The 12,533-nt window shown below is 41.1% G+C and overlaps 1 long non-coding RNA gene across 1 annotated transcript; it reads left to right on the top strand.

The window, feature by feature from the left end:
• Positions 1–1,605: 1,605 nt before the first annotated feature.
• Positions 1,606–12,033, top strand: LOC308475944. The gene is made up of 3 exons (XR_013985566.1): positions 1,606–1,706; positions 3,470–3,628; positions 11,470–12,033. It is a non-coding gene; the product is annotated as an uncharacterized lncRNA (long non-coding RNA).
• The last annotated feature ends 500 nt before the right edge of the window (positions 12,034–12,533 follow it).

Here is a 12,533-nt window from a genome sequence, read left to right as displayed (position 1 = left end):
GTTCCGGAGGTCCGTTCTTAACCTGAAACTGTTCTTAACCTGAAGCACCACTTTAGCTAATGAGGCCTCCTGCTGTCACCGCACCGCCGGAGCACGATTTCTGTTCTCATCCTGAAGCAAAGTTCTTAACCTGAGGTAATATTTCTGGGTTAGCGGAGTCTGTAACCTGAAGCATATGTAACCTGAAGCATATGTAACCCGAGGTAACACTGTATATGTGCCTGCTGAATTGGTCTTCTCCTTCCTTGCTGTTTTTAAAATTTCTTTCTTTTCTGCCTGAGAATGGCTTCAGTAACTCAGGAAATAAATGATGCTATGCAGTGGCTAAGGTGAAAAAGGGAACCTGGACATCTTAGCTCAGTAAGCATGATAATGAGTCTACCAAGGAAGAACGCAATTTAAATCCTCACACGACTTCTACAGTAATGGTCATTAGTACTGAGTTTCCAGACTATTGCATACCCAAGATAGAGATAGAGTTACTGAAGTAACTCTTTTTCTCAACCTTCTGCTCTCACACGTAATAGGAAAAAATAGAGCAAAGAAATTTACGGACTTATATCCTCTACACACATAGGGATGTGTAACCGATACCAGAATTATGTGGATATCAGAAAATATTTGAGGAGCCACATAAGCAGTTTATAGCGGGGCAGCTAAACCTAAAATTGTATGAAACTAGTTGGCTCACTTTTATACTGGACCTTGCTAAATATTCTTTGGTATACCAGCAAGCAACAAATTACATAAATAAATTTAAAAAGCCTTTTTATTTAAAAATAAATAATTTTAAAAAGCCTTTCCTCCCAGGAGATCAAAATAGTATTCATTGTCCTCCCCTCCAGTTTATCCTCAGTTTAACCTCAGAAGGTTAGATTTTCGAACTCCCATTGAGCGTGTTTGCTGAGCAGGGATTTGAGTTATTCCAACACTCCAACCACTACATAATGCTGACTGTAATAGTAGTAGTAGTAGTAGTAGTAGTAATAATAATAATAATAATAATAATAATTTGTATTTATACCCCGCCCTCCCAAGCCAAAACTGGGCTCAGAGCAGCTAACATCAAATGTATGACACATTAACATAAAATCAGGCAATCAGTTAAAGAACATCCTAAAATCAGATCAGGATCAGAATAAAGTCCAATCAGATGGCAACCAGCAGATTAGGGTTGGGGACCTTAAATACTCACCAGGCCCAACTGTTTGTGCTGAACTTTTATGGGCCTGTGAGAAAAATTGGGAGGCCACTTTCATGCAAGTTCTTATGAAAGGGGAGGGGGAGTCAGACTGAACCCTGATCAAAGGCCTGTCGGAACAGCTCCATCTTACAGGCCTTGCGGAAAGATGTCAAATCCCTCAGGGCCCTGGTCTCTTGTGGCAGAGTGTTCCACCAGGCTGGGGCCATGGCCAGTCTAATCTCCTTGAGGCTCAGGACCTCCAAAACGTTATTATTTGCAGACCGTAAGGTCCTCTGTGGGGCATACCAGGAGAGGTAGTCCCATAGGTGCTGACTGTATGGGCAGAAGGATGACAACTGTGTACTTGTGCTTTAAATTTTGTACTTATCCTGCCGCAGGGCTATGGTAGCCAGCACATACCTTCTACAGTGCGGAATGGGCACCCAAATGATCACAGGACAACAAACACTATTGTGGTTGTCATTTCTGTATCCTACTTCCAACACATTCCAGTGATCGAGATGTAGGTATATTTTGGTGTGGGCAAACACCACAGGTTAGCAAATGGCAGTTCCAAATGGCTTTGGAAATCAAAGCCACATTAGCTGTTTCATCCATTAACCAAGCATGGCATGACCTCTTTTATTTCTGGGAAAGGCAAAGGATCAGCTTGTGACACCTGGAACACATGGTATTTCCAGATGTCATTTCCAACCAGTGATGGCTCCAGATTTTGGAGGGCCCTTGGGCCAGGACCCTCCCCCCCCCCCCCCATTCTGCCTCCTCGCTGCCATTAATCCACAGCTGCTGCTTCCATTCCTCCTAATTGTTTCTACCTGCTTGCTTGCCAGGCAGAGAGCCAATGAGCCAGCAGGCAATGGCATTAGCTGCTCCTTCTCACCGTAGCTATTATCTGGCTCAGGACGAGAAGTGGCTCAGCAAGCAGCTTGCAATGCTGAAGAGGAGGGGAAAGTCTCAAGTGCTGTTTATCCATAGACTCTGTGCTGGGGTGTGGGCTTTCAGCAGATGCCGGGGACCTTGTTTCTGACACTGGTAGAAGCTCCATCCCATGTCCTTAACAATCCCATGATGCTGCTTGACAGGTTTGTAGTAGTTCTCTCGTGAAAGAAACAGTGGATTTTGCAATGGATCTGACTTGGTATAAGTGAGTGAAGATCTACATCAGGAACAAAGGGGGGTGGAATAAAGATCTATATTGGGACCTGCTGCCTCTGAGGAAGCTGCCACCTGAGGCAGTCACCTCAGCTTGTCTGATGGCTGGGCCGGCTCCTTCCTTGAGCTTTGATGGTCCCCTCTGTCAAGGCTATTGCATGAGAATGGGTGTTTGTGGTTTGTCTGCGAAGCAGGAGAGGAATGAATTTGCAACAAACACTTTGTCCAAGGTCCCAGAATTAGGTACAAGTAGCCCTGCTGCTCTTTATAATAAAAGCTTTGGCTTTCCATAGTTTGGGGTTTTGCTTTTCCCCACTTTAAAACCATAGCTGCCTTGCTGTATTATCATAATTGTTTGCCTAATTCATTTAGAGGCTGACAAGTCAGCAGCAGAAGAAAATAAAGGCATTTGATACTATTGCCTCTTAAGATACTCTAAATGCTTAGGCCAGTGCTGACCTACATACTTCTAAATACAGAGTGGAGGATGTTTATCCTGGAAAATATTCTGACCCACTTTTGAACTACAATAATACCAACATGATTTGTGAAGAACTCGGCTTGTTCTTGGTTTTGCAGACAATTTGTTAAGATTTTTTTTAAAGTAGCAGTAAGGTAACAATATGAACTGTTCAAAAATAGTGAACCCTTTTTTTCTTTTAAAAATTGTTGAGTGCCAAAGTACTATTAAGACTTTTGATTCCCCTCCCCAAAGTTACTTACTACAGTGGTACCTTGGGTTAAGTACTTAATTCGTTCCGGAGGTCCACTCTTAATCTGAAACTGTTCTTAACCTGAAGCACCACTTTAGCTAATGGGGCCTCCTGCTGCCGCCGAGCCGCCGGAGCACGATTTCTGTTCTTATCCTGAAGTTCTTAACGCGAAGCGTATATAACCTGAAGCGTATATAACCCAAAGTACCACTGTATTAGAATAGAAAGTAGGGTAGTCAATGAACTGCCCTCCACGTCTTGTTGGACTACAGCTCCCATCAATTCTGCCCATTGGCCATGCTCGTTGGTGCTGATGGTAGTGGAAATTTGCCCTGATGCAGAGACTTTTTCCTTTGGTTATTGTTAAATTAAATTAAAGTCTTATTTTTTAATTTCACAGGGGTGATCATCCTGAAACATGCAAAAGAATAGCAGTCACATTACAAGAAGGAAATACATCTCTTTGTTACAATAAACACTCCTGTATAATCCTGAAAAATTAGTTGAAGGCCAGTTGTCTTGGTGAACATTTTACAGCACCAGGAACATCAAAGTCAAGGTAAGTAAGAACACTTACAACCAAAAGAAGAAGCAAAAGTTTCAGTAGTATAGCCTACAATACCCAGGCGAGTGATATAGTTTTAAAGGCAGGATGGAAAATGAATGGTTTAATCTGATCCAAATTCTGGTCAAGCTTTATTCCTTACAAAATTTGTTACATTAATGTAATATTTCTTCAAAGCAGGGAGACTGCTGGAGGAGACCTAAATACTGTTGTAAATGGCAGTTTGTGTTTATATTACTTTTTTATTTTTATAAAAGGCAGAATTCATATACGGTAGCTCTTTGGCCTTCTTGATGTATAGAGGCACCAGCGTCCAAGTTAGTATGATTACACATAAAACTCAGTTTAAAAATAAGCGGTTATCTCAAATAGATTATCTACTGGTATCTAGCGGTCTAAAAAGCACATATAATGCATACATATGTTGACCTTGAGGTTTGGCCCAAGCAGGCGTGATGATAGTGCAAGCATCTGATCTGGAACAAATTGAAAAAGAGACATAATAAAGAAGAAATTAAATAGCTGCCTTTGAAGCGAATTAATATGGGAGTTCTGATTAGTCAAGCAACACAATTTTTTTTTTAAAAGCTACAATCCTTGAAAGAGAAATCATTGTAAAGAAAATAGAGCAATTGGAGAAACTGCAAAATAAAAAGCCAAGTGACTGAATTCAAATTCAACTTATTGCAGCAATGAGTCATTCAGTAGTCCGGAGAAACTCCTAGAGCTCAAAAGGCACTGATGTGCTTGAAGCATACTTCTTGGGGGAAATGTAATGTGAGAGAATGGTAATAGTCCGAACAACGGAACAATAAATAATGTTGAGGATAGGATCACTGCCAGGACCTCCAGTCAAGCAGGCAAGAAGGAGGTAAGTTGTTAAGTTTCACTCACACAAAAAAACCCCCACAAAAATCTAGCTCTACAAAATATTGGACCTAAACCTGCCTCCACGTTTATCTTGGCCTCTTACTTGCCCTGATACATCTTGTGACTGCATCTGTAAGAGTCACAGCACCACTTAATATGGAGACATATTAGAGAGCACTTGAAACTTTGCAGCATACTTGCACTGCTGAAATAGGTCTTTGGAGACAGTAATGTTTTTGTGTCTGGTTGGCTGCAGTGGGAGAGAGGAAGTGGTTTCTGCCCAAGGGTGAGAGCCTGTTGGTGGGACCTGCTACTATCTCTTGGGTGAGAAACAGGAAGGAAGTCAGTGTACCCTACATTATGGGTGTATGTGACCTGATTGATGGTTTTTGTGGGCTGCAGGGTTAACTGACATTCTTATTATATTCATTGCCTAGCAGAAAACTTAATTGTAAATGTGAGTGCGCCTTTGTTTTTAAATTACAATACAAAAAGGCATCCTTGTAAGAGTTGATCCTAAACTCGTAGCACATGTTGAAAGAATTAAGATGAAGCATATTACAGATGAATTTTAAATGTGATTAATTTTTGTTCTTTCAGTTTTATATTACTTTACATTGCAACCGTAAGTTATTTTACAAGGGACGTGGGTGGCGCTGTGGTCTAAACCACTGAGCCTCTTGGGCTTGCCGATCAGAAGGTCGGCGGTTCGAATCCCCACGATGGGGTGAGCTCCTGTTGCTCTATCCAGCTTCTGCCAACCTAGCAGTTCAAAAGCACACCAGCGTGGGTAGATAAATAGGTACCACTGAGGGGGAAAAGTAAACAGCATTTCTGTGTCCTCCGGCACTCGTCATGGTGTTCCGTTGTGCCAGAAGCGGTTTAGTCATGCTGGGCACATGACCCAGAAAGCACTAGCTCCCTCAGCCTGAAAGTGAGATGAGTGCTGCAACCCCATATTCACCTTTGACTGGACTTAATCGTCAAGGGGTCCTTTACCTTTACCTATTTTACAAGTGGAAATTAACACGCACACACACACTTTTATAAAAAATGTGTGAATGGAATTGCCCTTTGGCTTTGTTGTACTGTACATTTCCAGCAAGTTATGGCAGAGGGGAAATTAACTTGGAGTATGGGTGGGAAATTAAATGATCCATGGTTGATTTCTAAAAGAAAATTGACACTGGGCATGAAGGATGATTTGAATCTTCAAACCATAGAATTGTAGAATTGGAAGGGACCACCAGTAGGGTTGCCATATTTCAAACAGTGAAAAGCTGTACAGAAAAGTTGTTGAGCTTTATGGGGGCAAAGTTGTTGTATTCTAGATATGTATGGCGACCCTAAGAAGAGGATCATCGTGTCCTTTATCTCCATAATTCAAGATGTATGACGTTTAATGGAACTGGCTTCATTCTTCTTCTTTGGCGATCACTCGTAGCCGATTAAGATTGTCTTCCATAAACACGGTTTTAACAATGAGTCCATAAGTGACTGTGGAGGCCAATTCTGAACCCACACGTCCTTCCACAGTGGGGACATTGGTTCCTGGCCGGGAGTTGATCACAGTGTGGATTTGCCAAGCGTGCCTTCCTCTTAGCACGTTTCTCCCTTGCGTTCTGAGTTTGAGTGTCTTCAAAGTCCATGACACCTTTGGTAAAGGCTGTTCTCCAACTGGAGCACTCACAGGCCAGTGTTTCCCAGTTGTCGGTGTATAACATTTTCAAATGGCTTCATCTTATGCTGGTGAAGATGTTTGCAGATAGATAGATAGATAGATAGATAGATAGATAGAGTAATACTATATTTTGGCTGATCTTCTGCTATTGTGTGTAGTATGTGTGTAAGAATAAGGTTCTAGTAGACTCAAAGTTGCAACTCAGCTTCTGCTTCTTTTCCAAGACAGAGGATGGCATTGTAGCACTGCTACAACACTCTTAAACTCTGCAAAGGCACCCCCAGAGTGAGATCTTCATTTGATAGTTCTGGGCGCACATTAACAGCTTGAGGTTTTGCATTTTGCTTTTCATCTCTTCGGTGAAACAGATGAATGGTATAATGGAAGTGCTTCCTAAGAGGAAGACATGAAATCCTTACATTTATAACAAAAAGTGTCATAAACCTCATTGTAATTCAAGCTTGAACTGTTCACCCTGTGCATGTCCAGAAACTCATTCTCTAATAGTAGATGCAATGATCTCTGGAGGAAGATTTTCCATCTGTTTCCTTATGATGCTAAGCTGTTAGTGGTGTTCATTATTTATTGCATTTACTGATTTACGTTAAGCTATGATTTTCCTCTTTTCTAGCATTAAGTATTCATCTCAGTAAAAATGGGATGTGCATGTTAATAAAGATTGATATTAAAAAGGGAGGGGGGAAGAGAAAATACTGCCTGTATTTGGGGTAAGATTCTTTTGTTCCATCTGTGAGGTTGGCAGTGAAACTCAGAGTCCTTGGCATTGGACAAACGGTTTAGGAGCAAGTGGCTTGATGATTTTGTCTAAACGTAACCACAATCATACTTTAATAAGACCGAAATTAATCATAAAGATGATTAGTATAGTGATAAATCAGCATGGACTGAATTGGCAATGTTTGCACAGATGTTCTCAATCTCATAAGTAGCACCACTAACTTTAAATAATGTTACTCGTGTAATAAACAGATGATCTATGAGTACTATGATTTCAGATGCAGGCAGTATAAGCCTGTGTTGCACGGCTTCATATTTCCACACTTCCTGAATTCAGTGTTAACAACCGCTTAGGTGTCACAAGCTAGTTGCAGAGGCTTCTTACATTACACAACAAGGAAATAGGAAAGATTGTTAGAAAAGGGGTCATCTGGGCTGTGAATTTGCATGACCCATCTCATTCGAAAGTGTTTTGGAGGAGGTGAATCTGAATTTCAAGATGAATTAGCCACCCAAAGCTGTGTTTGTTGGTACCAGTTTACAGAACTGTCTGTACTGAGACTCTCACAGTTCATTACCCATGTCAGTGAATGCATATACTTAAAGCGTTCCTCTGCTTGACCATTATCACATGGTTCACTTGGCAGTATTAAAATCCACTTTTCATCCTGTACCTGCAAATGAAAAACAAAACTTATAAATGTAGCCACTAGGATAGGTAGATAGATAGATAGATAGATAGATAGATAGATAGATGAATGGATGGAGACATATATATAGTAACATTTCACTGATATGATTGGCTGTAGCATTAAAAAAGGTATTTAATGCAAAAATGGCAATCTATATATTGTGGTGTCCTATGACCATGTTTTTCTCTCCACAAATAGAGCAGCACTAACTATATCCAAGTAGACAGCTAATGGCTAACAGGTCACATTCACACCATTCATTTAAACAGTGCTGTTTTTCTAGAAAAAGAGGTGCCAGAAGTCACCATGAACACCTCCCTCATTCTCTTAAAATGGCAATGGCAGCCACCTGAGAGGAACCGGAAATCGCCTGAGAGGTGTCAGAACAGAGTTCCTGTTCCTGTTCCTGTTTTTAGGAACAGAGTTCCTAAAAAAGCCCTGCATTTAAAGCACATTTAATACACATTTAAAGCACATTTAATACACATTTAACGCACATGGCTTCCTTCCAAAGTATCCTAGAAACTGTAGCTTGCTAAGGGTGCTGGGAATTGTAGCTCTGGGACAGTGTGATTTAGTTGTATTTTAGATGTGCTTTAACTACATAGTGTGGGTGTTAACTAACCTTAAAATGTGGATCAATACCCCAGGCTCTGTAAGATAAGATTAAAAGTAAAGGTAAAGGACCCCTGACAGTTATGTCCAGTCACGAACGACTCTGGGGTTGTGGCGCTCATCTCGCTTTACTGGCCAAGGGAGCTGACGTTTGTCCGCAGACAGTTTTTCCGGGTCATGTGGCCAGCATGACTAAGCTGCTTCTGGTGAAACCAGAGCAGCACATGGAAACGCTGTTTACCTTCCCGCCGGAGCGGGAAGGTATCTACTTGCACTTTGACATGCTTTCAAACTGCTAGATGTGGAAGACAGGAGTGCCTGGTGTGCTCTGGTCCATGGGGTCACGAAGAGTCGGACACGACTAAACAACAACAACAACAACAGGACTGAGCAATGGGACCGAACAACGGGAGCTCACCCCATTGCGGGGATTTGAACTGCCGACCTTGCAGTTTGCAAGCCATAGGCTCTGTGGTTTAGACCACAGCACCACCCACGTCCCGTGGTGTAATGTAATGTAATGTAATGTAATATAATGTAAGATTAGTCACATCAGTTAGCACTTAAATGGTCCCTCTTTTGGTTCTCACCTGTCCTAAAAGGCTCTTATGCTGCCCCAAGATTCTCTTGGAGAAATATGCAAAAAAAAACCATACAAATGAGAGATTGTTATCTCATTGCACTGCAGCTAAAGGAGCAGCTTTCATGTATGAAACATTATGTAAATTAACCGTAGCAAGTGCTCTAAGTATTAGTGACTGGCTCAATATAAATATTTGTGTTTTGTTAACAATAGAACAGAATAGTTTATCATGTTCTTGCTTGTAGTAGCTTTCTGATGTCATGGAGGATTTCAGATAAACTTGTTATAATTTTGATCCTGTGGTTGTTGTAATAGAAAAGTTGTTAAGATTAAAATCTCTGTCAATATGTACTACTGTGAGAGCCACGAGGATCAAAGCTTGATGAAGAATGAATACTTTTTTTTTTTAGCCAGACAAATGTAAAAATGATATCATTATACTCTGCTTTTTTTCTGGGGGGATGCAGGGTACGCATACCCCTAAACATTTTGTAAATCTAAGTTTTTGTTTTTTTTAAATGATATTTATTAAGATTTTCAAAAATACAGAAAGTGAAGATTAAAGTACATTCAAAGCCTTATTTTCATACATCCACTTTCCGGGACTCCCCCCTTCCCCCACCCCTACCATATTCCCCTTTCATATTGTTGGCTCCACAAGCTCTCAGTTCTAATTGAAACTTAATTTGTTTAGACCGTTATTCGAATTTAAAATTTATACACTCCTCATCAATACCCTTAATAAAAGACAAAAGTTCTCTCCCCAGGGCCCACCCCATTTTCATTCCACAATTTCCCTTTTTTTAATGATAAGGACACCCCACACAATAGAAATATAAGAAATAAGAAATAAAAAGTATAATAGATGAAAAAGAGCCAATTCAGAAAAAAAAGTTGACAAGCCTTTGGATTTTAGTTCTCCCCCCCCTGTCCCCGGTTTAATTTCCCCCTGACCACCAAACCATGTTATCTGCCTGGAATTCTTAAAGTCCATAAATCACCTATTTCCCCCAACTCCCTGCTGGCTTTTTCTTTTTATAGTTATTTTTTAAGACATTTAACTTCAAATCTTTAATAAAACTCCCCCCATTGTTCTTTCCAAGTTGTAGTCCAATTTCCTCTTGTTCCGCTGCTGAAACGTTCTAATTCAGAAGTTTAGTAACTCTGCAGGGATTATTGTTATTCAGGAACAAAAACTTGCGTTCAGTCCCTTCCTTTCTTCAATAGAAAATTCTATTGTCTCCTTTAGCTGAACACCCTGTAGACAAAATATTATTTCCGTTTTGCAGCTTTCCCAGAAGATAACCAGTCCTGTAAAATTCCAATGGTATTTTTCCACTTACGACCATCTTTGTAATGTCCCGAAACTCCTCTAGGGGGATTGTTGTAACTTTGTTTTCTCTAGTCCAAAAGTCCGATTGTTATCCATGTTTTCGCCATTTTGTATCCAAGTTTTAACGGGTTATAGCAAATTGTAACAAATTTAACCAGCAAAGTTCTCATAATAAAATCCTCTCTGCTTTCCGACTTTGACAGCTACTTTGACAGCTGTCAAAATCTCCGACTCTTTTCACCAGGCTCTCTCTTCAATCACCCCGGTTCCCGGGGGGGGGGTTACGTTTCCCTTCTCCCTCAATTCTTCCTCCAGCACAGTTCTTGTAGTTCCCCATCGTGGAATTCTTAGTTTTTATCAGCAATACAAATCTTTTTGGACCTTGGTTTCCCCATCCTTGTTTTGGAAGGTTTACAGTAGGGAGGGGGACTGACTTCCTTTTTGGATCCCCCCCCCGCTCGTGTCCAATCCGAAAAAAAATTCTTTTTTTCTCCTTTTGAACCCGGTTTCCAAATTACTCACGGGTTGTTGTTGAGAAGTCCGAATTTTCAATGGAAGAAGTCAGCGCTCTCCGCCGGATGGCATGCGGCTTCGCTCGGCAGGGATAGCAGAGGACTCAAAGCACCACGCTTCTCCCCGGCACCCGATCCGTAGCCTTTAAAAAGGCTCCTTCACGAGTCGGGAGGGCGCTAGCGGTGCCAGCCGAGTCTCCATGTCCACGGCCTCCGTGGCCGTGGTTTTTAAGGGTCCCCGCATCGCCGGTGCGGTAGGACCCAGCCCCTGCCGAGCAGGCTCCCTCCGGAGCTCGGAGGGAGTCCGCCATTCGGCGATGGCGCCAACCCGGAAGTCATTTTGTAAATCTAAGTTTGGCCTCATTGAGGGGCAGTATTTCAATATGAGTAGAATTTTTTTTAACAAAAAAAGCACTGAGTATACTAATCAAAGAAAATATTTGCTGTTAAAAGTTTGCCACATAGAAAAGTACTTGGAAATCATCTAGGTCAGTGTTTCTCAAACTTGGGTCTCTGAAAACAGGGAGACTACAACTCCCATCATCACTAGGTAGCAGGACCAGTGGTCAGGGATGATGGGAGTTGTAGTCCAAAAATAACTGGAGACCTAAGTTTGGGAAACACTGATCCAGACTGGATTTTCTGTGGCTCTCCAGATACTGTTGAACTCCAGTTCCCATCAGCTCTAGCCAGCACGGCAAATGGCTAAGGATGTTGGTAGTCGTAGTCCATCAACATCTGGAGGGTACCACGTTGGCGACCTCTCTTTTACTATACTGAGACTTGCCCATATCCATATCTGTCTCAACAGGTCCATGTACAGGGTGAGTCCTTTAAAAGAGGCCCCGTGAGTCGGCCAATTGGTGCCAAAGAGGGACAGAACTTTCTTTATGTATGCCACAACAGCAGCAAGAATACTTATTGCAAAGTATTGGAAGACACAAGACCTACCCACCTTGGAAGAATGGCAGATGAAGGTGATGGACTATATGGAATTGGCGGAAATGACTGGCAGAATCCGAGACCAGGGAGAAGAGTCGATGGAGGAAGATTGGAAAAAGTTCAAAGATTATTTACAGAAATATTGTAAAATTAATGAATGCTAGAATGTTGTTGGATAGAAACTAAGTGGTCTTTAGCTGAAAGGTTACAAGGGAATATGAAAAAAGGGTTTATTAATATGTAAAAACCTAAAATTACAATTTTTTTATGATTAATGATTAGGATATATAAAGAGGGGAGGGATTTGCTGAACGAAATAACTGAACTGGAATACAAAAAAGGAAGGTGTGAGGAGGTCCTGGAAATAAGCAAATGAAGGTCAAGTAATGGAAGGAATGAATTGTTTTTAAATATTTTTACTTTGTATTTTTTTCTTTTTTGTGTGTTTTGTAAAATTTTGAAAACTTTAATAAATATCTTATAAAAAGAAAAAGAAAAAAAGAGGCCCCGTGGATACAGAGTACACATGTTCCATGGGGCCTCTTTTAAAAGACTCACCCTGTATATTAATGAGCAAAGAAAACTCTAGCGCTAGTAGGCCTAGAAGCTCTGGGTTGATTCATGTGGGAAGAGGTGGTCCTTGAGGTATCAAGAGTCCTGAGGTCAACCCTCAAAGAGCTATCGGGTACAGCAGACAACCTTTCCACTTTCCTAGGCTTATAGGAAAAAACAGCTGAGGATGCCATGGGGTTTTCTGAATGGTATTGGGGGAGAAATCTGATCTCATCATTTAAAGGTGAACTTACTTAGGCACTTTCCAAAATAATATGCAAACTGAAACAGCCATCGTTTGGAATTTGCATGTTTCCGACTGTTGCAGTAACATTCTCTAACCAATTAATGTATACAAAACTACATATAATAGGGCAAAGT

Source organism: Podarcis pityusensis (genome assembly GCF_964106645.2).
Source record: "Podarcis pityusensis genome assembly, chromosome: 4".
Taxonomy (NCBI): domain Eukaryota; kingdom Metazoa; phylum Chordata; class Lepidosauria; order Squamata; family Lacertidae; genus Podarcis; species Podarcis pityusensis.
This window is presented reverse-complemented; position numbering and strand designations above follow the sequence as displayed.